Below are 26,974 nucleotides of genomic sequence, written 5' to 3'. Positions count from 1 at the left end.
AAATGTCACTGCCTGCATTTTTAGGGCCAGGCTCCCAGGACTTTCTCCAGGCACCAGGTGGGTATGAATTGCTGGGGAATCTATTTTGCTAGGGAGGTGCAAGCAAACAATAAAGAAAAGAGAGGGAGGAAGATATAAAGCATCAAGGAGGAAGAAAATTGGGGAAGTATGTAACAGGAGGGCAGGAACACAGGAGAGGTGAAGATAGGGCTGGGTTGTGCTGAGCCTCTAGTGGAGGATGAATACTTATGGGAAACGTTTTTAATTTAAGGGATGGAACCAAACTAGACAATTAATAAAGATAAGCGGGGCAAAATGTGGAATGCCTTTCAATATCTGTTAAATGCAGTTCTTCACTGAAAATTACTGTTCCAGGAGGACCTGGGGAATTACAGGCCAGTCAGCCTAACTGTGATACCTAGAGAGATATGGAAGCAATTATGAAACAATCAATTTATAAGCAGCTAAAGAACAATAAGCTGATAAGAAACAACCAGCAGGGAATTTTGAAGAACAAATCATGTCAAACCAAGGTAATTTCCTTCTTTGACTAACAGGACTGGTAGATGAGGAGGAAAGGTAGGTGTAAAATACTTTGATTTCAGTGAACACTTAGAAAATATCTAGATTACAGGCTCCCAGGGCAGCAAGCAGAGTCACCATGCAGAAGGTAAACAGGTTGAAGTACCATAATCAAGGGTAATTATCAGGGCTTCACTTTTCCAGCTGGCAGAATTGTGTCCCTGAAGTTCTGCCTCCAGGGCTGTTCAGTATTTCCTTGAGTGTCTTGGACAACAGACTAGAGGACAAAAGGAAGAGGATGACAGCTGGGCTGGGGGTCAGCAGTCCCTCCTGAAGGCAGGAGGCTGAAGTGATTGGAATTTGAGAGGAATGTGAAACACTGGGGAGCTGGGCTGCCTCTACAGAGGTGACTGCACCAAGATCCAGCTCAGGAAAGGTTGCACAGACACCAGGTGTGCTGCTCCAAACTCAGTTGTGACCAATCCAGCAGAGAGAACTAAGGGGGGGACTCAATGTGTGTCTGTTGAGATCCCCACAGAAGAGGACAGATCTCATTCTAAAGTCCTTTAATGCAGATTTTGTGTATAAGGCAATGGAAGCAATTATTTTGTGCATTTGATGCTGCTGAGCTCCCAGCAGGAACAGTGTGTCCACTCCCAGGCACTACATTTTACAGGAGATGCAGACAAGTTGGAGAAAGTCCAAAATAGAACAGCAAAATGATAAGAGAGGTGGAAAAAAACCCATGACTTATAAGGAATGGATAAAATAATTGAGTTTGTTTTCTCTAGGAATAGAACAACGGGAGGGGAGGCATGATAACAGTCTTCCAGCACATAAACATTTGTTATAATGGGTGGAGAGACTAAACAGTTGTCCCTTACATTCACCAAAAGTAGAAGAGGAAATAATCAGCTTAATTTGCAATAAAGATGATATAGCTAAACATTAGAAAAACACTTTGCAATGGCAAGAATAGCAAAGCACAGCAGCACGCTGCTTGGGGAGGCTGTAGAATCACAGGAGGTTTTTATGAAGAGGTAAACAAACATCTGTTAAGGATGATCTTACCTCATAAGCAGAAAAACAAGCAGGGGGAGAGGGAGGCTTTCTAAGGCTCTATGGTTTTGGGAAGGACCAAAGACCTGAAGAAACCTCAGAGAAGTATTTTCAGTTGAAAAACACATTAAAAAAAAAAAAAAATTTGCCATCAGTTGTGAAAACCCAGCCTGGGGGTACCCCAGCACAGACCTGGGAGCAAGCTGGCTGTTCCAGCAAGGAATTGCACTCGAGTTAATTATCTCCTCTGGAGTGGGGCTAATTAGCTGGGGTAGTGAGAAGCACGGTGGTGCTGTCCTGCTGCCCGCTGTTCAGCCCTGCTATCCCTGCGAGGAGGGCTGGCCCCAGGGCAGTCACAAACCTGTTCTTTTCCTCCAGTGACGGCTCTGAACGTGCTGCCGATTTAGAGGTGTTTGCTGCCCATAACCCCATTTCCACCAATTCGCTGTTTTGTAGCCCAGAGGTGCTGGTTTGACCCGAGGGCCCCGCACCTCGTCGCGGTGCAGCACCGGGAGCAGAGCAGCGGCGGCTCCCGCATCCCGGGCCGCTAGCGGGCGGTGTCTTCTCATCCGTGCGCCCGCTCCGAGGGATGCTCTGCGGGACCCACAGCGCCACGGGCACGCTGAGCCTTCTCCTGGCTGCACCCCACCTTCCCCTTCACTCGCTTCCTAAACTTCCTCTGCAGTACAAAACTAAGCACGGCAAACGCAGGAGAGGTGTATGTTGTATGAGAGGTGATGCTGTAATGACTATACCGAATACGATTTTTTTTTTTTTTTACTTTTACAACGGTTAAACAGATGGAGTTAAACTGACATGAAGATCATTTTGATGCCTCCAGTTTTACCTGAAGACTCAGTGTAAACTTTGTTGTCAAAGCACCTTTTTTACTAGTAAAATGTATATTTTCACCTGAACCTGCATCCCTTCTCTAGAAAATACTTCGTAGGTATACCAACTGACCTGCATGATTTTCCCTTTAACAATAAAACAGTTAACAATAGAAACTTCACTAAAAGTATCTCACTAGTAAAAATTCATTACAAGTACAAAGAACAAGTAAGAAAAAAAAGATTAATTCTTATGTGTCAAAGGTAGGTGCTGTGCTACTGCAGCAGCACCAGGAAGAGAAGAGTACTCCTTCAGACACATTTCATGGATCAGCATAATTTCACTTAAAACCTGACCAGACTATTTCTGGAAGCCCAGACCTTGCAAGAGTGCGTTGGTTAGAAATTCTAAGTTCTTAGCACATCTGCAGTGGCATTTTTGAAGAGCAGCACTGGGACAGGGCCCAGAACTCATAGGTAAATTGTTAAACATGCATTATGCAGTCATCATACACAAAATGCCTTTCCCTATGTCCCATATAACCTCCTCTTACCTGTCCCTTTGTCTGCCTCCTGCCCAAAACTGTCCCCCTGGTCACAGAGGTGGAGCACATCACTGAGAAGATTTAAAAACACAGGCATGCTGCATGCTTAAGTGGTCCATGGACTCAGATTTCTCTCAGCATATATTCGAGGTTATGGCCCTTCCACCAGTGCTGAGATCCTCAGGAGAGGAGCAGAGGAGCTGCTATCAGGAGCTGTGAGCTATCAGGCCAGCCAGGGAACATGTTGCTTACAGCCAATCTGGGCTATGTGAAGTGGATCCAGGGAAAGCAGTGACAAGTACCTGATAATACTTCTGGTAATTAATTGCTCCACGCCTGGCAGTAAAAGAGGAGCTAATAATATCTCCCAGCCTCTTGAGGGGATCTCCATATGTTTGTTTTATCAAGACTTTTTGTGCAATCTCTTAACATTCCCAGGCAGAAGGAGCTAGAAGGGACGAAGCTTCTGAAAGATGGGAACAAGTCTGTATGTCTGGAAGCATCCCCCATTACCTCACTGTCCATGGGGTTTTTTGCCTTCCAGTTTTTGATGGGGACCCATTCTCTACTCCTTTCTCACTTCTTCTGGGCTCTTCTCACATGACCAAGGCCTGCCTTGCTGAGTGGTAGGCTCAGGGCTCTCAGGAGTGTTGTCACCACCCTCTCTCCACCTTTATCTCCCTGCCTTCATTTCCACACCACAGAACCACACAGTGGAGGTGTGCTCTGCACACAGGGTGTGAAGGTGGCCCAGGAGAGCTCACCCGCAGACCAAGGCAGGGATGGGGATGGCAAAGCAGGCCATTATCTCTTCTTCCCATCCCAAGAGATGTGCATACCTGCTGTGAACTCTGGCTGACCTCAGCTTCCCATTTCCCACAGCAGAGCATGTTCCTAGCCTCTCTAGGGAGGACATCCGTGGGGATGGTTCCTGTTTCCCTGCCCTTTCAAGTCTTCCTGAGCCTGATATGATTGTTTCTTTGGGCACAGTGTAAAAGATGCCAGCAAGGAACGGAAGCCTCTCATGCCTCAGCAATTCATTAAGAAGTAAAGGAGGTTATTGAACTTGGAAGCTGTTGAGCCACTCATTCTCATTTCCTGATCAACAAGACAACCTGCCCATAGACACATCCTTCATCCAGAGATGTTCAGCAATCACTGAGACAGCTTGGCTTCAAACTAATAAACAGCCAGATGGAGGGAGTCAAGGATTATCTACGTACAGAGCAGCCAGAAAACATGGGTGGGAGAGCCAAAGGGCTTCTCCAGTTTGGAGAGGCCTGGAGATGTTTTTCTTCATTATTTCCAGCAAGCTCCAATCCCTTGCAGCCCTGTTACTGCTCAGTGGACATCATATTCTTAGGAGGAATATGGTTTAAAGCATGTTAGGATCCTTCTAAAAGAAGCATGAAGACTCTCTGGGGGTCCCCTGTCCTGTGTGAAACCTGGCAGAATTTTAAGGAGCTCATTCCATTCCATTCCAAACTTCTAAATCCCACCTTGGCACAGCAACTGTAGAATGCTCTTCCATGTGCCCTGAATCATGAAGCCCCATTCTTGTCTGATTGATAAACACCATCCCAGTGAATCCAGCTGTAACAGGTAGCTCCTCAGCAAAATCTAGGCATGTTTTCCAATGGGCAGTGTCTCTCCAGTCCACAAAGCTCTGAAGCAAGGACAGGAGCTCTGATATTTCTGTTTTCCCCCCTGCTCTGGCCCAGGGTGCTGCAGGTTTGGTGTGTTTCTACTCCCCCTGAGCAGTGCTGAGTTTATGCAGCTGCAGCCCTGGCTCTGCCTTACAAAAGTGTGCCTTCCTTTACAGGAACACAATATAGAAGTCGAGTCCATTCCAGTACATCCTCTTTAGCTGCATACAATTGTGGCATTCCTTTCCAGTTTGTATTCATCAAGGCTTTGCCTGCCCATGGGACTACAGCTGTAAGACATTGCAATAAATGCTGGCATGGTTTGTAAGACAATATTAAAATCAATAGGCATAGCCCTAAGACAGACTGAGTGGGGCAAAAATAAAAGTACTTGCTGGTTTGTTTGTGATTTTGTATCCCAATTTCCTAGTTATGAGTATTCAATATTTGTGAGTTGGTGCTTCAGTAACAAGATTGATGATTTGGATGGATAACCAAGAAATACTGGAATATGGCACAGGTTACTCAAGCACTCACCAAAGAAAAAACTTAAGTTTTGTTTAGCTTAACACATTATGATATTGCTGACTCAATAAACAGCCTTGGGGATTTTTAAATGTTCTTAACATCTTCATTTGGCAAACTTTAAAACCAAATTGAACAAAACTCGTATTTCCCTTATCAGGATGGGCAAAGTGATGGCAGAAATGAGAGGCTGGTAGCAAGTTCACTGATCCCCAACTTGCTGCACTTTTATGAAAAAGCAGAAGGAGGTCCAAACTGGTAATGCAATGCTTTAAAAGATATATTGCTTTTAAAAGTCCTGTTTCCCAGCCCTGGAGAGAATTATGGGCTAAATAAACACAAAGAAAGTATTTAAATACAAAAATATAAATAATCACTAGCAACTGCTTAAAAATCATTTACAAGGCACCAAAAATACATAACTCCCCAGTAAAGAAAGAATAATGCAACTGAAAAAACACAACCTCATGTAAAATTGAAATGAGGCAGCTTAAAGTAAGGTATAACACATGTAACAAGCAGTATGAGAGAAGCTGAATATAAATTAGAAAATAAGAATTATAAAAAATATGATGGAGGTGAAAGGGGGGAAAAAGACTGACAAAGGTCTTTTTAAAAAAAAGTAAATTAAGACCAGAATGAGTCTGACTCATAGTATTGATCTGTTATCAGATGGAAATCTTAGATTATTCAATAGCAATGCAGAGAACAACAAAAGAAATCAATAAATACTCCTATCCTACTGCTGAGAGGAAAGTAGTTGATGAAGACCTTGGTAATGACATGTCTATTCCTGTAATACCTCAGAGGAGTTAAATACCACCTACTAAATCAGGCATTTTAAATCACCAGGACTAGGTACCTGGCACTGAAAATTTCTAACTTTCTTTAGTTTTGGGGTTTTTTTCAGAAGCTGCATACATAATTCCATTATTATGTTGATCTTCTGTACTTCTTGGTGAAATGGGTAAGTCCTGGAGGAGGAGAAGAAATCCCATAGCCTGGCATTTTGTAAAGACTATGTAGAAGGGCATAAATATTTTATAATTTCTCATAATTACTCACAGGTAACTACAGACCTGTGATAGGATCTTAGACCTGAACTAAATAATGAAGCAGCTAACAAAGAACACAGGGAATAAAAAGAGGGAAACATAACTAGGGGCAACCAACACAAGTTTATAGAAAATTCACTCCCACTGAACTGTGTTCCTACTTTTCTCTGAGGAAATTGCATGTACAGTTGTTAAATATAACAAAGCTGGTACAAAATACTTGAGATCCTGGAAGGCAGTTTCCCTTCTGTCATGTGGCACTATGATTAAAGAACTTGCTTGGCATAAAAATAAGACAGCAGTCATTAAACACACTATAAATGACCTATCAGACTGGTTCCAAAACACAATTGAGAACTAGAAGTGATTGGGGGTTTTTTTGTAGTATGTTTGTACCAAGATCCTGGAGGGTGTTTGGCATCAGGATATTTTTAGCAATCAATAATCTGGAAGAAAACATCAAACATTTTGCAACAGTCACCAAGTCCTGGAGAGGGATGGACCATGAAAAAGGGGACTGCAGATCTAGAGCACACCTGATGGCTCAGAGGGCTGGACAAACACAGACTGGGTTTGCTTTAGCACAGGGAAGGGAAGGGCAGTTCCTGCCCTTCTGCAGGGAGACCAGCTGTAGCTCTGCTGTGGAGAACTTTGTCCCAGGAAGCAGTGACTTTCTGGAAGGCTCTGAGCTCCAGGCAGCTGAGGAGCTGCATGAATTCTCACTGCACATCTTAGAGACAGGTGGACACAGCTCAGTCCTGCCTAGTTTATCCTCCAATTTGAAAGCCTTCTACTGTCTAAAGCTCCTGTTACGTGTTCTCCATGACCCCTAATTCATCAAATTAGAAAAATAGTGCTTATTTTCTGGTTCAAAAGCCAGCTTATTTTAAGGACTACCTGCCAGCTTGAATGAAGAAGGTGTCAAGAAGTGTCCTCTTACCTCATACTGATCACATGAGATTGCAGATCTACACATGGGCTGCTGGTATGTAATTTTAAGGGCTCAAACCTGCTCATCTCCAGTCAACCTCCCAAAAATAATTTATGATCTGTGAGGCAGCCCAGAAAGCAGAGTCACAAGAGGTGAAGTGCTGCATCATCCTGAGGATTCTTACACAGCATGAGGGTGCCAGCAGCCTCCTGTTTGTTACTGCACCATTTCAACTCCATTGGAGCAGAAACACCAATCCTGGAGAGCTGTTGATGAACCTGCAAAGACCTCTGGACAACTTGGAGACAGACACCTGCATGAACAAGTGTCTTGCATCTCCTTAATGCCAAAGACCAGCCAGTGATGAATCTCAGATGTCAAAGGCTGGAACCACCACGTTTTTCTGCCAAGTACTGCAGTGCTGCTGCATTCTTTGAATGTCAAAGCATGTAAAACATGGATGTCTTCAAAACATCAGTCCTGGGAAAACCAAAGTCTGCCAAAGAATTTAAGGAAAGGTTCTTTGTTTAAGGAAAGGATGCCTAAGCTTGTCTGGGTAGAAAGGTCTCATTCATGAAACAACAGAACAAAATAAACAATAAAGGGTTTCTCCTAGTGCAGGGAAGAGGGCTGGCTGAGGCTGGCTGAGGCTGTGACTTCTAGAGGCAGCATTTGATCTACAGCATGTTCTTTGACAGAAGCTAGAGCTTCTGTAGACTGCCATGAAAGGAGATCTGTGAAACTGCCAAGAGATTCTGATGATCCAGGCCCAACTCTCCCTTTTAGGCAAGGTATTTAACAGTGACAAAAGTAAAGATGGTTGGAGGCAGACCACTCATCCCTGGCCCATGGAAACCACTGCCATAGGCTGGGCCTGAGCCCTGAAGGACTGCATTTACTTATCCAAGAGGTTTCAACAGCTGTGTTTGCTACAGAGAGGGGAATGGGCTTCTTGGGAAGGATTTCCATCCAGGCAGCAAAGTCCCCATGCAACAGGGACAGAGTGTTCTTAATGACTCATTAACTCAGCTGTTCAGCACAGCAATAAGCCCTGGATAAGGAAAGAGCCAAGAGCAGCCCTGATTGCCAGAGAGGGGTGGGGTAGAGCAGAGGTTCCTGCTTCAGGTCCTGACAAAACCTTTCACCTTTACTCCTCACCACCAGATCCCCACCTCGGTGGCACCAGGAGCACAGCCAGCTCCGGTACCACTGGGAACAAAACCAGGGAATGGAGCTGTGGCATATTTCTGGCAAGAGCCATCAAGGCCAGAAGCTGCAAGGCCTGGAGAAAGTCTCCTGGGGCCCTGTGTGCGAGCACAGCCGTCCCGACCGCGTGCTGGCGTGCAGTGATAACATTGTGTGCCGAGGTTGGCACGCAGTCCAGGTGAAGTCACAGGAGGAAAAAGCTTCCCACCCGGCACAGCCTCGGCAGTCACATCCACAGATCCTCACACGCCCCACCCAGCTAGCCCTGCTGCCCTGCCTGGCTCCCCTCCACTGCCCTGGGCTAGGGCTGGCTCTCAAGTGGCCATTGTGTTTCCCAGGAAGTTCTGTCACTGTTACAGCATGCTGTGTGCAAAGGCTCAGAGCCTCTGCTGGCACCTCTTGATGCTGTCCCAGCCTCCACCTGCATCAACACCCATCCTTCTCCTGGTCTCAGACCTCATTTCTAATGGCACATTGCACCTCTCATTGTTCCACGCGCACAGACTTGGCCTCTGACAAAGTCTAAGTCTGAGGGGAATAAGGTAAGAAATAAAGCAAAATCAGGCTTCATGAGAATATAGGTTTTCCACAAAAAAAAAGTTAAGGTGTTCATTGAGGTAGCAGAAGGAAAAACTAATTCTAGTTTGGCTAAGAAATACAAGAGAGTAACAAGGTTTAAAGTCTGAAATGGATGACAGAGGCATAGATGATGGGATGTAAAAGGAATGCCTTGATTAGGCTTGGAGAGAATTAAAGCACCAGTGATAGACGACAATTAGTCATCACTGACCACCTCACTGGACACTAATGAAGCTTCATTTACTTTGGGATATCAGTGCAACACTATCCAATAAAAAGGTGAAGTAAACACTGGTGAGTGTTTGCTTTGCTTGGGGCAGGGTGAAAAGGAGCCTGGGCTGAAAGGGGGAATGCCTTTGCCTCTTGCCCCCTGAGATCCCAGAGCTGCCAACAGCTCTGAGCCAACATCCGACAGTAATGCCAGAAAGAAGTGGCATGATCATCCAGACCCACATCTTCACAAACTTGGGTCAGGAAACTTTGCAGAAATCCTTCCCATCTCTACAAGGGTCCCCTTTCTGACAAGAATCCAGCATCAACTTTAAAGCCTCATGGGAAGGATCCTCCAAAAGCCTCACTGAGCTTTTCTAGTGGTTAATTACAGATGATGTTTAAAAACAGTGGGTTTTCTCACATCATTTTACCGGGGTTTTTAAAATCCAGTTTCACATTCATATTTTTGGGTCTTAGTGCCCCTCAGTCTGCTAGACCACAGGAAGTTTTTTCTCCTTGTAGGTATGTCTAGACACTGAGAAAAGTTAGCCTTCAGCTTTTCCTTTCCACCCCACCTCTTCAGCCTCTTTTACTGGAAGGCACACTTCCAATTCTTTAACACCCTCAGGCATTGTCCCTGAAACCTCTTCCATCCAGGAATTACCAACAAAAGCACTAAACAGAGTACATGGGAAGTGACATGTTAGTGCTAAATCACACACACACACACACTCAGCCCTTCCTAGAAGCGTTCAGTTTGAGGTTATTTACTGAAATCTGCGTGAGTTCCCCCAGCTACAGCATCCTCCTGGAATTCTGTACTCAGCCAGAGAGCTGCACCAGCCCCGACTCCTTCCCAAGACAAACTTGCCAACTGATAAATGTAGCCTGTATTCCTTATTCTTTGACATGTGACTTACAGCAGCTAATGTTATGCTTGGCCCCATCCTTCTGAGTCATCCAGACTATTGCAGTAATGTTTTTTTGGTTTGTGGTCGGGATTTTTTTTTTTTTTTTTTTTTTTGCAGATCACTGATTTTTGAGTCATTCCTACTGATCAGTTACTATCTTGCTGTCTTGCTCAATAGCATTGAGCCACAAATGACCAACTTTCCCATGTTCACTCCTCCTTCCAACTACACATCTCCACCCATTTGGAGCACTGATGGGTTTCCCTAACACCTGCACTGCAAGAAACCAGTAACAACAAAGCTCTCTAGAAGCACTGTAGCAGCACCACCTATCCTGCCTCAGCCCACCTCGTGTAATTTGAGTCTCAGAGCTTTGAGCAAAGTCAACATTTGATGAGTGTTTCTGTAGTGCCTACCACAAACAGGACCCTAATGAAGAAAGTTTTCCCCTCTCTGGCTGGGACAAAAACAAGCTTAAGCACACTCTCAGCTCCATCCTGTGTCAGAAAAACCAGCCTCAATGCACACTGAAATACAGGATTTCCACAGGACTGGGCACCAGGAGATGCATGACCTACCACAGGGGAGGTGAATCAGGAGGTTAGACAGTCACAGTTTTCTTTATAATGTTGTAATCCCAAACCTCTTCTCACATCATCTTTTCAGTTGTTAAATACACAAATATGGGATTACATTTCCATGCCTGGTTGCCTCAGGGGCAGTATACAAATTACAAATAAGCAAATACATGGATTCCATGACTTCCAAGGGATTTTTTGAAATTATCTACTTTATCCCTAATTACACCAACACTAGCTGGCTAATGAATAAGGTGAGGCAACACCCTTGGCTGGTAAGATTCACAATGGAAAAAATGGAATTTCATCCCATGGAGGAAAAGGGCTCATGGATCTGGCAGTCTTACTGCACAGATTTCCCATCTGGGAAAAAGGAATATCTGAAGTTTCACATTTTACTGTAGGATCTCAGTACAAGAAGGTATGAAATCCCATGCTATTGCCCTGTGTAAACAAAGGGTCCAGGTGAAGCAGGTCCTACCTGGACAGGCACTTTTCCCCCCACTGTCATAGCTGATGAGTGTGAGAACAACCTACCTCCTAGAAGATTTCAGTTTAGCTGTAAGGGACACTTCTGTTCCTGCAACATCCAAGTGGTTTGCATTTCAGTAACCTTCACTTCAGTCCCCTGACTAGGACCAGGCAAAACAGAGCAATGCCTTACAAGTAATTCCAAAGCACCAACACCCAGCATACTCTGCACCCCAAGGAATGGCTGTGGCCTGTGGTGACAGACCCATGGAGATTTCTTTTTATGCCAAAAGCCTACATGTCAAGAACAGCTTCAGACACTCAAGCTGCAGCACCACTGTCTTCAAGCTAGCACAAGGGGTAAGGATAAACACAGCATCCATGACTACTGATGTGGCACTTGCCCTGTGATCCACAAAGTAAAATACCAAATGCATTCCCTTGCTCATATCAACCTTCACATTACTTTGGGGAATACAGGCCTACTCAGAAACCTGATACAGAGGAGCCAGACCATGCTAGAGCCACATCCCCCCAGATGAATTCAGGATCATATATAGGTGATAAATTCCACTCTCATTGAGAGAGCAGCAGGGCTTGGGGACCCATCATTTGTGTACTTGCCCCCACAGAGGCCCTTAGGCTAGCTAGCTGAAAATATACAGTGTTTATGGAGTGTATTTAATGGCTGAGCCACTTCTCCATTGTGCAAAACAATAGTTTCTCCCACCTTTGCCTAATTATTTTCTTCCTCTTTGCTGCTTTTTCTTTTGACTCCTCCCCCTTTCTGTCTCTGTCTGCTTCAGCTCGATGGGACTTCGATTTCCTCTGTTTTCAATACCATCTTCTTGTATGATCTACTCCAGTAGCACTGGGCACTTCTGTCTCCACAAGTGATGGGCTTCATCCTCCCCACAAAAGCATCTCTCAGTAGTACTAGACCTGTGCAGAAAAGCAGACAGCTCCTGAGTACTGTTAGGTCCTCATTGTTTCACACAGGAAAAGCCTGTTTATAGCCTGGAGCTTGCCAGGAATTTGAAATGTCTCCTCCTTCCATTTGGAGAGCAAGCAGCTGAAGAGAGCAGGAATCCTGCCTCCCCTCACAAATATCTTGGCATTGCAGGGATCAGCCTTACCTTTAGATCCTGCAGCCCAGCAAATATGCTATCACATATCCCTGTGTTTACCCAGCCTATGCAATCTGATAGGCCACCTATCCTGAAGGGGGTGATTAACATCTAAGAAGGGATGGGAGGTGACCTTCCACACAGCCATGATATATTTTTGGGAAGGGCAAGGCAAAGTCAGAAGGTCTTACTAAACTCTTTGATCACTTAAGTTTCTGGTTGCCAAATAACCACCAGTATCCTTTCCACAAACACATTTATTCTTAGCTTCATGAATTCCCATCCCCACTTCTGCAACAGTAGTGCCCACTCCCGAGGCACATCTTTCCTCCCCGCTACCCCATCATCCCCAGTAACCCATTCCCCAAATGCTCTCCCTTTCCTGACTGAAAACATACCATGCTTCTTGCTTGCTGTGCCCTTCTCTCACCTTCTACAACATCCCAATCCCTTCACATGAGCAGCCAGCAGGACACACTTTGAAAACTTCCACTTCTAAGACCTCCACACAAAGAAAGTAAGAGAATCTACTTAATTCATGGAGCTCTCATAGCTTCTCTTGTTCCCCTGACAGTTGTACAGCTGTTACATCTGCTGCTGCTAACTAGACTCGTTTTTAGCAAAGCACAGCAGGAGCTAAAGAAACCTAATTCTGGCAAAATTATAATACCAGAAATACTCCCCCACTTTCATTAACTTCATGCTCTGCTTTTTATTTTCTCTAGTCCCTTTTTCTTCTCCTCCTCCTCCCTTTTTTGCTGGCACTGTGAACTTTTTCACCAGGTCAGCAGCAAACAGGAACAGCTCAGCTGGTAGCTCACACCCCCTCACTGCTGCACAAAGAGTGGAGGTGGCTGGCACTGGGTGCCTCAGAGGAGCACCAGCAAATACCAGAACCCTTAGGGGATGCCACATCAGATATCCATGGAAAAACAGCTGCTGAGGGTATGGTTTCATAAGGACATGGATATCACACACCCACCTGTGGTACGTGTATCCTGAAAATGGGACTCACCACCTTGGTGTCTTTCCTGGTCTATGTACAAGATACAGGGGAGTGGTATCATAAAGCACTCAAGAAAAAAAAATGATAAAATTATAGTAAGTCAGGCTGGTGGTGATGTGGCCCAGTAGGTCACTAATTAGGACATTTCACTAGAATGTGGGAAAAAAGAAGAAAAAAGTCAAGATCAACACTGTCTCCATTTGACCTCAAGTGCCTTGGACAAAAAGCCCTTCAGGCTGGAGCACTGAATGGAGCACTGAATTCTAGAATGAAATTGACTCAAATCTGAAGTAGAAGCTCCTTAAAATGTCAAAGAAAAACCTGTATGAGATCTAGCCCTGGCAGAGGGATGCCAGTGGAGAGAAGCAAGAACTAGATACCATCCTCAGGCTGTCACAAAATTCAGACTTTGAGGGCATTACTGACAGAGACCAGAGACTAAGTGGCATCAGCAGCACTGGGAACCCAAGTACTGCTCTCAAAGGGCTAACAGTGGGTGCCAGGGTAGCACACTGGCAACAAACACCTTATAAACACCTTACAATAATCCCTTGCCAAACTCCTAGCTGGGCAGACCATCAGTATCCATGTCAAAGGGAATTGGTTATTCACTCTTTGCAAGGTGTTATGGTCTCAATCCTGCCAGTAAGAAAAGAGTAAAAAAAAAAAAATATCAACAATATTGATATGCAGTATAATAAATTTTGAAGGCTTGGAAGAGAGGCATAGAGGAGCTTTTCAATCAGACAATATAGAGAGAGAGTCAGGTTTCAGAGGAAAAAAATGATGAAATTTCACAGGTTCATATGGAAGGCAGGGCTTGGATACAGTAACAGGTGTGGGGATCTGAGTGTCACTGTCAGGGAGAAGAGCAGAAGGGCTGGGGCTGATGGAGAGTGGTGCTCTTGGGGAAAGGCCCAGGTTTCCCACAGAGAGTTCCAGATGCTGGTGGGGGATGACAGAAGACTGGAGAAATGGTGAGGCTCCGAAATAAAGAGATGCTAGCACAAGATGTTGGGCAGAAACAAAAGAAAGCATAAGATGAGAACACTTCAAAAGTACAGAAATTATCAAAGTTGGTGAAAAAAAAAGTGAGAGACTCCTAAAGGTGACTGGGGCAACACTAGATATTCCTGTGAGAAGAGCTCTGGGACTATGATTTTGAAAATAAACTTTGAGATATCCCAGCAAGTATTGGAGAATAAGAATTTGGCAAAGCTCATGTCAATACAGGGGATATGGAAGGAGTTTGCTCCATTCTGCAAGTTTGCAGCATGTGGAAGTGATTACAGGGATGATTCCAAGAGCAATGCTATATAAGAGATCTGGGTTAATAACATTCAATGAAAAACATAGTACAGAGTAGAGCTGTAGCCAAAGAAGAAAAAAAAAATATGCCAAGAGCTGCATAAGCCTATTTTCTGAATAAGACATAAAAGAAGAACAGCAAGTCAACTTGAAACCTTTCATTGATTTCACTGCAAGTTTCTGTTGTTAACTATAATTCCTTCCTCTAAAGTAGTCCCTTGTTTCACCTTTAGTCACTTAGAATATTTGGACCAGTAAAGGTGAAGTCAAAACTTCAACCATGAAAAAAAGAAAAGGACTTTGACTCCATGTTCTGTGGTAAAAACTTTAGAGGTTTTTCTCAGTAAGGAACTCTGGCATCATAGATTTTTCTCTCTAGTTCAGGAAGAAGAACACTAAGTTTAAAACCCTTTAATTTTTTTTTAACAAAATAAAACTAAAATTAAAATAAAGGGAAATAACATCTAAATTTCACACTCAGAAGGAAAATTCTTCTTTCCAGCCAGTCAGATTTGGTTGTTTTCCTGTAGTGGCAAGATACTGTTCACCAGTTTGGCAGCAGTTACAGGTTTCAAAAATTACATACCAGCTCAGTAGATGCTCAGGGTTTTATATTCAGGGAGCCTCAGGTCAAACCATCAAGAGGACTCTCCCAAGGGTATCACTGCAAGTTGCTCACCTGTTAAAAAAAAAAAAAATTAATTAAATTGCTGTGGGCCCACAGGTAGGCCTAGAGGTAAGGGAGCAGTAACATGTGGGAAAATAACACCTTTTTTTAGTGATAACTAAAAAAGTACCAGAACTACTTAGGTGCTTAATACCCCAAGAGAAAGAAATGTTATTACTGGAGAAGAAAGAAAAAAAAAAAAAAAAAAAAAAAACCAACCCCACCAAAAAAACCTGGGCATTCCTTCCCAACTCTATTGTTTATAGCTCTAAGAACTAACACCCTGCAATCATTTCACATGGCTCACACTTCCAACTCTGCCAGGTTTGGGAAAGTCCCTGCAAGCCCAACTTTTTCAAACCCCTATTTGCCCCAAAATTCACTTGCTGCCGTGCCCGTCCCATAGTGTTGACCATGGGGATCATCCCACCCTTGCCCTGCCCCAGGTTGGGAGCGTTCCTTCATTACCTTGCTGTGCCCTGGAGCCCCGGGCTGGTCTCTGGCAGCTCAGACTCCCATGCTCTGCAGGGTTTTCTGCAGGGCTGCTCACAGATCCCCCAGCTGTGGCATTTTATCGGCGCCGCGCGAGGTGAGCACGGACACGATAAGGAAGCGCTAAAAGTCAACGAGGTGCCGCTGACAAGGCCTGGAGCTGGGCTCATACTTCCCCAGGGCCACGTGTGTGCTGACACTGAGCAGCCCAGGCTCCTTCTCACCAGCTGCTGCCTTGGAAGGAGGCACCTTTCACCCTCTCCTCTCGGTGTGCAGCCTTCTGTCCATCCATCCATTCCATCCCCATGGGAAGCTGTCACAACTCCAGCCCAGCTGTGACCAAATTTTTTCCTATGAAATGCCCGAGGGTTCCTTGGTGAGCATTTAAGAGATTTTTCCTTGCTCAAACACGCTGATGGACGTGTCTCCTGGTTGCTTCATGCCTGCTCACCATTCCCTCCCAGGGAGGAAAGATTTGCTGCCTGAAGTGACTTCTTTCCCAGGCAAGCATTCCCATATGCCTGGAGCAGAGCCCCTAGCAGCATTAGTCCCCTGCCCAGGCAAGCCCCAGGGCCTGGGAAACCTGCTGTGACTAGCAGCTTGATTAGGACTTAAGTCTCTTTCCATCAGATTTTCAGGGGAAGGTGAACAAGCTCATGAGAAATTTATTTCTGTTGTGCACCCACGGTTCCTGAGCCGAGTCCCACAAAAGAACAGGAGGTTTAACCAGCTCACAGGGCAACCTGGATCCATTCTTGCCACAGTGACCATTAACTCCACATGGCAAGAACAGAGACAGCCCAACTAGCCACAGACTGATTGGAGTGTTTCAAAACAGCCCAAAACTCAGGAATCTGGACTCAAAGGTGTACCAAGGACATGTCCTCTACCTGAGCTACCACAGCTAGGGCCCAGTGGCTCAAGCAACACTATTTTGGAGAGCAACCAACTCACCATGGCACTGCTACCAGGCAGAGACACACAGCAAACACCCACAAGCTCTTCAAGAAGCTAAGGGACTCCCTTTTATTCCCAGGGTGTGAGTGTGGTTGGCTCAGCTGCTCCCTTTCCCAGCTGGTGCCAATGAAGCCCTTATGAGCAGCCTCAGCACAGACAGCCAGGTCTGAAAGAAATGGAGAAAGAAACTCACCTCCAAGGAGTGCCCACCTGTGCAATGCTGAGCTGCACTGAATGTTTAACCAGCCCAGCTGTGAGGTCCTCTGACACCTGAATTTACATTCATAGAGAGAAGAGAGAGTCACTTTTTCTTGGTGTGTCTTTTTTGGAAAACACCTCCTGAGATATCCATGCCTTCTGCTTCCTAGTTTTCATAAAGACACCATGGGCAAAAGAGTCTCTCCCAACTCCCTGAGATCCAAAACAAAACATATCTCACCAATGCACCTCACAGGCAGTAGCAGGACAGGCAGATCCTGCTGTTGCTCCTGGGACAGCAGGCACATGGGGTTAGGGGTGAGAGCTTGCTGTTGGGCCAGGCCAGCCCTCCCCGTGCCATACCATGCTTGTGTTGGCATGCTCCACTTCCTGTGCTGTGAAAAACACATCCGAGGCTCCCAGGAGACTTAAACATGCAGGGATATCAGTAAAGGGAGATGTTTCTTTCCCAGAAGAAACAGATTTCCTATGTGGGAACTCTGTTACACACTGAGATGGGGATGCTGACCTGTTTACATTTGCACAGGGGGAAGAGGCTGTGACGGTGTCTGTAATGTGTATTGCTGTAGGGATATCTTTGAGCAACAGAGACCACGTGCAGGAAGGGCCCTGCTCAAACATCTTGGAGATGCTATTTCAGCTTAATTTGAAATAATTTCACCATTGTCTGTAGTTTCTGTTTCTCTCTCCACTTCTACTCCTCTCTCTGACAGGCATCCTCAGCTCCTGACTCCTCTGTGCTATCAGTCCTCAGGTGTTCTAGTCGAGAGCTCCTCATGGACTCCATGGATAGTGGGTAAAGGTCTGCTCCCAGCCCCAGAAAGGAGCAGCAAGTTTGCCAGTCTGGCAGGCTTCCCCCCAGCATTTTCACAAGCACTTGCTTACCCTGTTTGAGGTTCAGAGAGTTCAGTTTGGGGTGAAGGGTAGGTCAGCTCTTATCTCCTATCTACACGCACAAATGGAACCCTTACCGGTTCCCTTTGCAGCTCCAGCAGTTCCTGCCCAGCAGCACAGCCAGGACCACGCTCTTCCCCTCTGCTGAGGCCTTTCAGTGGGAGGCAAGCAGGGCCATGGAGCCACAAAGATGTCCTAGGGACCCCCCCAGCCATGAGGAAAATCCTGAAGGTCTCTGAGCTTCCTCCTCTGTAGCCTTTGGTGCAGGTGAAGGAGCAGAGCCACACTTTCCTCTGTCCCACTCCAAGCTGGTGAGAGGAGCTCTGGGGCGATGCTCAGGGATGACAGGGTGAAACCCCCAAAGAGGATCCCACAAGGTCCTGTGAGATCCAGAGATTTCAAAAAGCCTCGCTGGCCCCCTTCTCCTTCTGGAAAATGTTTTTAGTGCATCTGAGGTGGATTCAAAAGCTTGAGCTACTGGATCTTGCAGTTTGTTTAAGCAAATATAACTTCTGTCAATTTTCCAAGTGTCTGTTCACACACAGACTGTCTTAGCATCCTGCCAGGGCTCTAAACATTCATCTGTGGAGAAATTTTCTGGAAACCTGTGCCTGCATCCCTGTCTTCCCTTCCGACCATTTAAAAACCAAACACATAAATATGAGCTGGCATGGAAATGTGGCTGTGAAAGAGTGCATTATCTAAAGCCTTGCAGGTGTGTGTGACTCAGGGTGTCCTGCTCAGACCACAGTCACCTTGTCCTGACCACAGCACATCACACTCAGCTCCAAGTCCAAACTGGCAAATCCTATCCATATCCCTCACTGTTGGAGGGTCCACAGGACAAAGGCAGCAAAACTGAGTGGGGGTGGTGTGGGAAGGGAATGGTGGAGCAGGCAGAGACACTCGGTCCTGTGTGTTTTCTTTCCTTAAAGATAAAACTTTACCCCAGTCAAATGAGAAATCAGGAACAATGTAGGAATTTTAAAGAGGCCCGAGCTGCCACCTGACTCAGCGTCTGGGCAGGATATTGATTAGCAGGGCCATTCTTTATTCCTCTGCTATTGTTCGAGACCGGCCTCCCCCATGACAGCCACAGGCGTGGGAACACAGCAGCTTTGGTGTTAAAAAGTGCTTTTATCACTGAGCTGAGGACAGGGGTCTCTGGGAACCAGAGATGGTTCTGTCTGATAGTCAAGGGAATGCATTCACACCGAGAACCTTATTCTGGGATCTCTGAGGTCCTGGGGCACACCAACACTGTGCAGCACATCACCCATCCACCACTTCTACTGAGCTGTGTTCAGGTTCTGGTGAGTTCAGAGAGCTGAAGGAAGAAAGCACCTGTGCCTGCTAAAAATTCTTGGATTTCTCCCTCAGATGCAGTAGCTGCTGTGATGGCTGCTCCTACCAGACCTTGTTTTAAAAGAAGCCAGGTTGAGTTCTGTAACTTGTGTGGCACAGCACAGACAACAGGCTCACCACCAATGCCCTTATCTCTCCTCCTGAGCAGGTTTCTTGCCAGTTTTTTGCAGGGATTTCTTTTCAGGATGGGCTCCAGCCTGCACTAGCTACCACAATGATGTCAGTAGGTGAGGGCATCTCCTCCTTGTTCAACAGACCAAACAACTGTGGGGTGTTACACATCACTGCCCCTTCAATTACCCAGCTGCCTGCAGCCAGCCAACAAGCCAACACAAGTCCTGACCAAGTGAACTGACAGACACTTACACAGCTTCCTGGGAGCTTCAGGCAGGAATAAAGAAAATCTTTGGTTTCTTGGTAATTCTCAGTGCATTAAAAAGCAACACAGTTCAGTACCTGAACACTTCTGATTTGGCTGAGTACAGGACAAGCAGTGACCAAGAGCCAGGTTTTCAGCCAGCCAAAATATTTCTGGCTGTCTATAGAGCCCTACAGTTGGCTCCTGATTTCATATTCTTTGTAGGTTTTTTCTTCATTTGCAAAAAATCTCATCTGTAACCACCTTATGTATACACATGGTGGTCCTTATTTTCACCCTTCAGCTAAAATTAAAAAATGGAAGTCCTTCAGGTGCTGCCTGGACAAACATCAGTATACAAATTCACTTCAAAGACACCCCAACTGAAAGAGCACAGTGCACTAGGGAGTGGATCTCCAGACACAGAACATGCTCTCTGCAGACACAAGATATTTATTCCAGCATCTAGAAATGCTCTGCAACATTGTCTGTGTAAGAATGCACACTTTGGTAATAGTGTGACTGCACCAACTTTTTCTGCATGCTTCCATGCTCCAGTTTCATTCTTTCCACAAATTTTTCACCTTCCCAAAGTTGAAAAGCAGTCAGGAATCAGCCAATATTCTCTTCCTCCAATCTGTGACAAGTGGACAACCAAGCTAAACTTAGATGTTTAATAGCTGATGGCTTCCCTTCTACAAGCAGCAGAGTTAGTGCACAAATACTGTTTTTCTAAGCTGGTGGATGTGTTGTCTCAGGACTGACTGCCTCCCTGCCAGCTTGTACTCAGTGCCCAGCACAGAGCAAGCCATGCACAGCTGGGAATTCTGGGGCCCAGAGCTTGGCTCACTCTGCTCATGGAGATACCACAGACACAAAAGGCTGGAGCCACTTGGCTCTGCAAAAGCCAACCCTTCTCCAGCACTGACCTGCACATCAGTCCAGAGCTACACAAAGTAGCCACTGCATCAGCTCATCAGTTTAGCAAAGGTGTTCATTATGTCCTTACCCACTTATTTGGGCAGCCAGGAGTTAAGGAATCCATCACCTTATCCACTACCAAAAAGCAGTTCAAATAAATGCAGCAGGATGGAATTTAAGGGATTTAATTTTTCTTCTCTCCCTGAGCTCAGTGGCACAGTCACACTTCATTGTTTACTTTGTGACCTTCCATCTCTTCCAAACCCAGTGTGCTCTCAGACAGTGAAGGTCCAGCTAAAACTCACAAACTAAAGGGACCAAGGCACAGGTTCCAGTCTGATCCCACTGTCACCAGGACTGTTGAACAGTCAGTGTGTTCCCTGACCATTTATTCACAGGCCAGTGATGCTCTCCCAGGATGATTCAGGAGCTTGGCTTGATGAATAACAGCCCCCACAAGACAGGATGGACAGAAACACCCAGCATGGGGTCTGAGGGAGGAGGGGAGGCAGAGGAAAGCCAAATGGACATGAGCTGTGCCACATCAGTTGTTCTCAAGATGAGCAGAGCAGTCTCTCATCAGTATTAAGACATTGTCTTTTCATCTCCAGCAGTAAGCCCTGTGCTTGGGCAATCATGCCTCTCTTGTCATGGAGCTGCTCACAAGAATGCTTCCTACAACCTTTTCTGTGAGGAGTTAAAGTTACCCTGTAGCCTGGAGTACTTAAAGATCACTACACTTCCTCTGCCAGTGCAGCAGCTCATTTTCCTGCCAGGGGTTTCTACTGCTACCTCACTGCTTTGTCTCCTGGCCATTTTAGGTTACTCCACCACAGGAGTCCAGGCTACAGCCCCACAGAACTTGTGCCATGGTGTCTCAGAGCAGGAGAGACGGCTCTTTGGGAAGCCTCAGAAACCCCCTGGCACATGAAAAGAGAGATGTCAATCTACGAGGCACTTCAGCAATTGTTCCCTAAATGGAATGGGAACTTGGAGGCAGGAATAGTCCCTGTGGAACCTGGGGACAAAGCATCCTCTGCCAAAGGAGTCTCAGCCACAGAACAATGCTCCAGGGAAAGCAAACAATTCCAGAATGTCTGTATCCGTTTTTCAGGACTCCTTCTTACTGAGAAAAGCCAGCCATGAACAAAAGTTGATATATTTATTTCTAACCAGGAAAACTCGAGCAAGCAAAACAAAAAAGGGCACTCTGACAGATATGCACCTAGAAAAGTAAATAAAATATGTGTTAAAACGTTGAAGAGACCTCCTCAATGAGCAATTTAACCCCCCAAATAAAAAATGTTATTGATGCCGTGGGACATGTGTGTCCATGTATAACACTACCTACCAGATACATACATGGTAATAGATACATTTGTGCTAGTTACAGTTTTGGTCATGGTCTTGTTCCTTTCCAGGACGCTACCAAATATTTTAAACTGTCCTTTGGGATATGTCCCTTTATTCTTTTTTTTTCTGTGTCACACTGGCAAACTACTTCATTAATTTCTTTCTTTTTACTTATTCATGATTTGTAACAAAGCTTCATTCTCAAACCAAGGCCACTCAACAGCCTAATCTGAGGATTTTTTTTTTAATAACACAAATAATTTCTCCTTTTACTACTTTTCTTGAAATGCTGAAGAAATTCTGTACATTGATATGATTTACCAGTATAGAAGATGCTGCAGTGACCTTGACCTGCTGCAGACCATCTGCTCTCAACAATTTACAAGCATAGCATCATTCAGGTGGGAAGGCACATCAAGGGACTTGAACTTCTTGTTCTTTAATTTTATCAGCTGAGACCAGCTTCCCTTTTTGACACCAGTTCTTGCAGCAGCCCATCTTTATTTCTAGACAGACTAGGAGTCTAGCCTGGATGGTAGCAAAGCTCAGGAGGGGTATAGCTCAGAGGAGCCTGTTATCAGATGGAGCTGCTTGGAGGCTGCTCTGGGTAATACAAGAAGCCTCAAACAGGTCCAGAACTCTGAGGCCTTTAAGATGGCTTAAGGTACAAAAGTGATGGGTCTTCTCTGCTGTGTCTCCTTTCTCCTTCACTGCACCTCACCACCCAGTCCAGAATGAATTTCTCCACTTTATCCACACTGACCATGTCACCACAGTCACCACAGTTCTGCTCCAACACCTGGACATGCTGCAGGACATTTCTGACCATCACCAGCTGGGTTCAGCCACTTGGACAGGAGGTAACAGCAGAAGACTAAAGGAAGCAGAAGGCCCAGAAATTTCCATCTTTGGAGAACTCTGACCATTACCAAGGCCAGATAATATTAATGTTGGCATCACATTAAGTTTCTTCATCTCCATCATCTTTTTTTTTTTTCGCTGAACCATCTCACAGCTTTGTTGTGCTTGGAAACCAAATGTGAGTTCCCATGCAGGCCAGCACAGAGGAGATTGCCTGCACAAAGCAGGCCAGACACCAGTGCACAGATCACCACTGAGCTCTGCATGGATTCCTCTAAGACTGGTCTATTTGCTTACACAGCTGCAGGCTCCTAGTTCACATCACTTTGGTAGCTGAAAGATAATTTTGCATCGTTCCTGTGCTGGAGTTTCCACTTTTCAGGGTGGAGAATGATTATTTTTAAGTATATGAAGAAGTTTATCAAAGTATCTTTTCTAACGTAAGAATGATCAGGATTCTGAGAGGAGGAAGAGAAATTGAAAGGATTGCTCAGATGGAAGGAAAAGTTGTGTGACCTGGGTTGGAAGGAATTTGACTGGAAGAGTGGTTTGGATTTGTCCAGACCTACCAGATAGAAATGGGAGAAGTGCTTCTCTCAGAAGTATTTGGGAGAGGGTTGTAGGGAGTTCTGGAGCTCATGGGGCCAGCATGGACAGCCACAGGAGCTTCAGGACAAACCCCAAAGTCAGGTTTAGATTCGCCCTAGATTGTGGTACTCTGAGAGTTCTCCAGCTCTTAGGAATCTGATGGCATTAAGGCATCAGCCTCTACTCTCAAGGCAGCATTTCTCATGTTTCCCAAACAGTTTGGGAACTGCAAATCAGTGCAGATTTCTCAGCTCAGTAATTGTGGTGTTGCCTCAGCATTTTTCTATCAAGATTCTTCAAAGCCCTTTAGATTCTCTCCCCAAATGCAGCCATCCATCCTCCTCCATGAAATCCCAGACCCTACTGATTATTGCCAATAAAGTTATTGATGTTGGAAATGCTGATACAGGAAGATGAGGCTATTTAGGAACGTTTTACCAGATGCTGGTTGAGCGATACTGCATCATTTCATGCAGCACATCACAAAACCTCTTTCTTCCCTGCTGTGTTAAATTGTTACTTTCCCTGAGGGAGAAACATGGCTCTTCACAAATCTGGCCTGAGAGGAAAGGGGGGGAAGAGTGTGGGAATAGCAGACAACATCAAGGATTCCCATTTCCCTGTTCTTTTCTTCTTGTGAGCAGTCTTGCTTTTAACCACTGCCACTCCTCTTTCAGTGGCCACATCCTGTGCTGCCTCTGCTTTGGTGACAGCACTCCTAAATACTGAGAGCACTGTCTGAAAAATCAGTCTTGGGTTCCTCTTGGGCTGAAAGAACCAATTTACTGCTCTCCTTCAACAGGCATAGGATAATTATAGGAAGTGCCTATGCCACATCACATGGGTATCACATGCAAAACCCATATATCCTACTAATGTGCACTGCTTAGGCACCTCTGTTTCTCACACACAGAAAAATGAAACTCAACACCCCCAACCAGGAAAAAAATTACTTATTATTTTGATAGATATTGTTTCATATCCCAATTGAACCTGAGGGGGAGTTTTTAAGGAAAATAAATTTCACATTTCTCACCAAGAAGCAAAACTGAACTGCAAGATTCAGAACAGAACCAATGAATTTATAGATACTTTCAGCTTGTTTCAAAAGTTTAAATATTTCTTCCTTTTCCACCATTTGAAGGAAAGCAATAAACATCAGCAAGCAAACACAATCCTGTCTGACATCACTTACTGGTCAGATTTTATCCCCAGGTTTCTGCATGAGGTCATACCGGGGTTTTTCCACAGTGCAAGCCCATTTTAACAACATCTGTCAATCACTAAATCAGAGAGATAAAAGACATTAACCCACAAATGAAACATTTCTGTTCAGGTAGCAATTTTGGGGATAGTTTTCTCTTAGGTGTCCTGTGGTAATACTTCATCTTTTCCTCCACTTAGCATTAAAAATAAGAAGCTCCATCATGCAAAGGGCCCAGTAAAAATGCAGTGCCTGGATTTATATGGAGCAGGGCTCCATATATGCTCACACTATGTATGAGCACCAAGAGAGAACTCAAATTAAATTAAATGGGAAGCTAAGTGGGGAGAGCCCTGTGTTAGGCCACTGGCAGGACTTCAGTTCTCAGAGAACTCCCTAGCCTCCTCCCCACTCCTTGTAGCTTTAAACATGAGCTTGTGGCCACCTGGAGAGCCAGCAGGGCTCCCTGTGTGGCTGTGGGGGGAAGGCAGGGCACCACTTCCTTGGCTTTGTGCTGCAGGTGACTCATGCACACACCTGTTTCCTCTGCAGCCTCTCACCTCTCTGGGCAGGGGGGTGGCAGACAGACAGGGTTTTACCAGGAAACCCAGGTGTCCAGAAAAACAATTCAGAAGATTTGAATTGACCAAATACTTTACCTTCCAGAAAGCAAAACTGGGCACAACCTTTTCCAAGCTTTGCTGTGATAAATCCTCAGGACACCACATGCCTGATGTGTGCCTGTGAGAGGATTTGCCTTTATGCACACAGCCACACAGAAGTGCAGCATGAAGGAGCAGGGCTGCCTGCTTTCCTCACAGGGCTCATGGCACACTTGGGAAAGGAAAGCCCCTTAACAGGCATTTTCCCTGCCCCACATCACTGCTGGGCTGGTGAGCTCTTGAACACACATAGATATTTGGTCTTCTAGTACAAAATGCACCCTTCTAATCTGCTCAGGCCAGCAGTGTCCTCCTGCCCCTTCCCCCTTTCCCCCATTTGCTGTGATTTACTTTACAGAAGGCTTCAGAATCCAGCCAACACACATCACAAAATTGGTGGGAAAAATCATAATTCGTGAATTTTTTCAATTAATCAAGTTCTTAATTTTACCCAGGAGGTCATGCCTTGAGATTCCTTCAGACCATCACAAAAGAGAACAAGCTGGCTGGGAGCAATAAGCACCATCTGAGAATCCTCCCATAGCTCAGGCTGTTTACTTTTCAGTTTCAGTCACCATCATCCAAGCACATGTCTCTTTTCCCTCAAATCCGTTCAGCTGTTTCTTCCTCTGAAGCTGACTTCCAGGGAAAGCTCTGGAGATCTTTGCCTTCAGAGCAGATTCACATCCTGATTTCTCTTCCCTCTGTGGACAAAGAATAGAGCAGGCTGAGGTCCTTCTACCCCACAGCTTGCTTTAGGAAGAGACATGTGCCTGTGATTCTTTCCACCTCTGCAGACTTTTCCTAAAGCCCCCAGATTTGGAGCTGGGATCTTGCAGCAGCACAACTCCAGGATGGGAGAGCACATCTCAGGAACCTGGTGCCAGCAATGGCACCACATGGCTGCATGTCACAGCTTTCTGGGGTGAGAAGTCCCCCAGCAGCCATGTGTCCAGCAGGCTAGCAACTGCTGTAGTTCCAGAAGTTTCTGAGAAACCATGTTGGGTCCTAGAAGAAAAAAAGAAACCCAGGAGTTTCTATAATCTACAGCACTTTCCAGTCTATGACATCTGTACAAGGAGGACCTTACCCACACAGCTGGCCCCAAGCTGTAACTATTATCAAGCCACTCACAAGACCAAGAATTTGCAGGATCTCAGCCTCAGGGGCTACCAAGAGTCCAGCAGGCCTGAGAGACTGACAAAAAGGCTCTCACACCTCACATTCAGGATCAAAACACCACTTACTAGAACAAAGCACAGATTAAGTGATACCAGCCCAGATGAGACAGACCCCAAATAAGGGCAAATAAAATATTTTTCTGCTGCCAGAACCATCATGGGATTTGCACGTGGCATCTCTTCCATCAGAGGCTATGGAAAAGTGTATCCACTATCTGCCTTGGAATTCCCCCAGGAAAGCTGGCCTCGCTGGCAGTGTAGGGTGCCTAACTTCCAGACTATTAAATTACACTGCAATCAGTGCAACTCAAGAATTGTACTTAATTTTAAGTAAACACCTACAGACTGTGATGAACTAGGATGCTGCATTGCTCAGTGCACTTCTTTGGCTGATTTGTTCACCAAGGCAGTACCTCAGAGGGACAGAAATCACAGAAACCTTCTAAAAGCTTCTAATACCTTAAATAAAGGGAAGACTGTTGCATTTAGATTAAAATTACCAAGTTTTTAAGACCCAGTTTCTTAGGCTCTTACAAAGATAATGCACTCAATGTGACTCTTTTATAAACACCTAACCTGGATAAATGAAAAGGAACATATAAACCAAGATCTTCTGTCTTGGCAATACAAGATGCATTTTTGCCCCAGGCCTCAGAGAGAACTGCAGCTTTGCATTCCCGCTTTTAGCTAAGCTAATGAGGAGAAGAAGGAAGAGAATTCTTGAGGTGGGCTCTTCTTCC

General features: G+C 45.3%; 1 protein-coding gene across 3 annotated transcripts in view; it reads right to left on the bottom strand.

The window, feature by feature from the left end:
- GJA8 (gap junction protein alpha 8) overlaps positions 1-26,295 on the bottom strand; it is a 35,080-nt gene extending 8,785 nt beyond the window's left edge. Inside the window, exons 1-4 of one of the 3 annotated variants that reach the window (XM_050980222.1) lie at positions 26,188-26,295; positions 25,629-25,757; positions 15,099-15,191; positions 11,802-12,013 (exon numbers count right to left, since the gene is read on the bottom strand). The gene's annotated coding sequence lies outside the window, so the exon portion shown is untranslated. Of the gene's footprint in view, positions 1-1,593; positions 1,709-11,801; positions 12,014-15,098; positions 15,192-21,348; positions 21,611-24,382; positions 24,471-25,628; positions 25,758-26,187 lie in introns of those variants that run through there. The other 2 variants (XR_007778859.1, XM_050980225.1) reach the window with 2 other exon arrangements.
- Between the last annotated feature and the right edge of the window lie 679 nt (positions 26,296-26,974).

This window comes from Serinus canaria, chromosome 1 (genome assembly GCF_022539315.1).
Source record: "Serinus canaria isolate serCan28SL12 chromosome 1, serCan2020, whole genome shotgun sequence".
In the NCBI taxonomy this organism is placed as follows: domain Eukaryota; kingdom Metazoa; phylum Chordata; class Aves; order Passeriformes; family Fringillidae; genus Serinus; species Serinus canaria.
The sequence above is the reverse complement of the archived record's forward strand: the minus strand, read 5'-3'. Positions and strand labels throughout refer to the sequence as shown.